The sequence below is a fragment of the Mustelus asterias genome, chromosome 5 (assembly GCF_964213995.1).
Source record: "Mustelus asterias chromosome 5, sMusAst1.hap1.1, whole genome shotgun sequence".
NCBI lineage: Eukaryota > Metazoa > Chordata > Chondrichthyes > Carcharhiniformes > Triakidae > Mustelus > Mustelus asterias.
Window position 1 is genome coordinate 66,964,613 of NC_135805.1, and position 3,884 is coordinate 66,968,496.

The following is a 3,884-nucleotide window of genomic DNA, read 5'->3' on the forward strand; positions in this document are numbered from 1 at the left end:
GGCAGCACAGGTGGAGAAGGTGGTGAAGAAGGCATATGGTATGCTTGCCTTTCTAGGGGTATAGAGTATAAAAGCTGGAGTCTGATGTTGCAGCTGTATAGGACATTGGTTAGGCCACATTTGGAGTACTGCGTCCAGTTCTGGTCGCCGCACTACCAGAAGGACGTGGAGGCTTTAGAGAGAGTGCAGAGAAGGTTTACCAGGATGTTGACTGTTATGGAGGGTCTTAGCTATGAGGAGAGATTGGGCTTGTTCTCCCTGGAAAGACGGAGAATGAGGAGAGACCTAATAGAGGTGTACAAAATTATGAAGGGTATAGATAGGGTGAACAGTGGGAAGCTTTTTCCCAGGTCGGAGGTGACGATCACGAGGGGTCACGGGCTCAAGGTGAGAGGGGCGAGGTATAACTCAGATATCAGAGGGACATTTTTTACACAGAGGGTGGTGGGGGCCTGGAATGCGCTGCCAAGTAGGGTGGTGGAGGCAGGCACGCTGACATCGTTAAAGACTTACCTGGATAGTCACATGAGCAGTCTGGGAATGGAGGGATACAAACGAATGGTCGAGTTGGACCAATGAGCGGCACAGGCTTGGAGGGCCGAAGGGCCTGTTTCCTGTGCTGTACTGTTCTTTGTTCCACCAGAAGCCGACAAGCAAACCAGAGTGTTTCAAGCTTCCTGCATGGCAATTTCCCCACTTGCTACTAGGTGACTACCAGCAGCAGCAGCAGGACAAGTCCCTTAAATGGGCATCAATTGCCCACTAAGTGCCTCACTGGGTGGTGGGTTGAGAAGGATGTCCAAAGACTTTCATGTCATGGACTTCATTGGGGCAAAGGCAGAAAGCCAGCAGGGTCCCCAACTGCCTCCTTCCTGATTAAATGCCCTCTGCCACCAAACTACTTCCAGAGGAGGGCATTAAATTCCACCCAATGTGGCATGCACAGACACCAGACACTGATGGTAGAAAGTACAATGCTTTCAGGTTTTTGAATCTGCAGTGCTGGTGGAGAACCTCAGCCTTTGGGATCACACATCAGGAAATCGGTAAAGGTAAAGTGGCCATAGTCCCAGATGACTACAGGCTGCGTGGCCTTTTGACGGGGAGAGCTGACTGGTGGTGATTGAAACTGAGGATCACCACACTTCAGGCTGAGGACAATGTTGAGAAAGCACGAATAACCTCAGCCAGAATTGAACTTGCGCTGTTGGGGGCATTCTGCATCACGAACCAACCGTCCAGCCATAACAGGCACTATGCCACCCTGAATGTACATGCAAGACCAATTTACTGAGCTTCTGATTCTGGTGTGTGGAATCTCACCTAATGGGAAAGCTGCTTGTAGAATTGTTGTAGGGTTTTCTCTTGTTCTGCATTCCTGCTGAGCAAAGCTGTGTACCAGAGGTGCAATTTTACAAAATTACCCTACAGAGTTGGCGATAATACAGTAATCAGTTACAGCTAAAATTGGTAACAGCTAAAATTGGTTTAAACACTATTATCATTTATTATCCTCTGTTCTTATTAGAGATTCGACCATTCTGACACATTTACAAGAAATATTATTTATCAAGAATGCAGTTCCCTCCATTTCATTATTTCTAATCAGTAGACACAACTGGATACAGTAAATTAACTCATACATTAGCAAAATGCCTATTTCAATGTTTATTCTTATCAACAAGATCCTGATTAAAATTTGCTTTCTATTTTAATTGAAAGTGTAGGAGTGCATCTTTAGCTACAACATCAGTGCATTCAACAGTTATAGGTTAAAATATACCACAACATTTTAGTTTGTTTACGAAATCACATATAGTGATACAATGTATTCTGGTAAGTTGGAACAAAAGCATGCATTATGTTTTTTACGAGGAGGGTGAGGCAGGCGGTGGTGGGGGGAGATCTAATGTTTCAGTCTTCCAGTTGTGTGATGCTGTGACCTTCACTCCCATGCCATGATTAGGATAAATGGCACAGTGTGAATTGTTATTGCTTGAACCAGTTCTGAAAGCAGCACTTTCACCACCTCTGGGACTCGATGTAATGTTGCAATATTCAGGTAACAAACCAACACATGTCCCAGTTGTACAAATAAGCAGATTTTGTTGCCAGATTAAATCAATTGCCTTCACCATGATCATCTGAGTTTCTGCCATGAGTAAAATAAAGACCACTAAATAGTTGTCTGCCAGAAGTACATGGCAAGAGGCAAATCCCAGGATTTAATATTGCAATGCACTGTATCGGTGCAGGAGAGTCTCAATGTTGAAGGTGGAGGATAAGGTGCCAATCAAGTGATCTGCTTTGTCCTGGATGATGTCAACCTTCTTGAGTATTGTTGGAGCTGCACTTATCCAGGCAAGTGGAGAATACACTATCGCGTTCATCACTTGTGCCTCGTAGATGGTGGACAGGCTTTGGGGAGTCAGGAGATGAACTACTCTCCCCAGAGTTCACAGCATCTAACTTGCTCTTGTAGTCACAGTATTTATAGTTCAGATTCTGATCAATGGTAACTCCCCGGGTGTTGAAATCGGGGGATTCAGTGGTGGTAATGCCATTGAATGGCAAGTGGGGATATTTAGCTGGAATTTTGTCAAGCCCCATAGCTTTTGCAGTATCCAATGCCTTCAGCCATTTCTTGATATAGAAGCATGGAAAATTGGAACAGGAATGGGCCATTCAAGCCTGCTCCTCCATTCATTACGATCACGGTTAATCATCCAACTCAATAGCCTGATCCCACCTTCCCCCATATCCTTTGATCCCCTTCACCCCAAGGGCTATATCTAGCTCCCTCTTGAAAACATACAATGCTTTGGTCTCGATTGCTTTCTGCGGCAGCAAATTCCACAGGCTTAGCACTCTGGGTGAAGAAATATCTAATTTCAGTCCTAAAAGGTTTACTCCATATCCTTAGATAATGGCCCTTTGTTCTAGATACCCTACCATTGGGAACATCCTTCCTGCATCTACCCTGTATAATCCTGATAGAAGAATGAGGGGAGAATCTCATAGAAATCTAAACTCCAGCGAATATAATCCTAACCAACTCAATCCCTTCTCATACATCAGTCCTGCTATCCCAGGAATCAGTCTGGTAAACCTTTTCTGCACTCCATCTATAGCAAGGACATCTTTCCTCAGATAAGGAAGTCCAAACTGCACACAATATTCCAGATATAGCCTTACCAAGGCCCTGTCCCATTGCAACAAGACATCCAAGTGCTGGATAATGGGATTAGCATAGATTGGTTTTTGTATCACATAGCATATGGAACAAATCAAATTGGCTAAAGTGTGGCATTTGCGATGCTCAGGACCACAAAAGTGCTGAGCTGGATCATCCACTCAGCCCTTCTGACTGACTGAAGGTGGTTTTAAATGCTGCAACCTTTTCTTTTTCACTGATCTACTGGGCTCCTCCATCATTGAGGAATCAGATGTTTGTGGCGCCTCCTCCTCCAGCGAGTTGTTTAATTGTCCACCACCATCCAGGAATAGACATGGCAGGACTGCAAAGCTTAGATCTGATCTGTTGATTGTGGAATCGCTCAGTTCTGTCTATCATTTGCTACTTTGGCTGTTTGACATGCAAATGGTCCTCTATTGGGTTGACACCTCATTTTTAGGTATGCCTGGTGTTGCTCCTGGAATGCCCTCCAGCGCTCTTCACTGAACTGGGTTTAGCCCCCAACTTGATGGTTAAGGGAGAGTGGGGCATATGCCAACCATAAGGCTAGGGACTGTGGTTGAATACAATTCTGCTGCTGGTGATAGTCCACAGCACCTCATGAATGCCCAGTTTTGAGTTGTGAGATCTGTTGAAAATCAATCCCATTTACCATGGAAGTTGTGCCACATAACACAGTGGAGCCTTG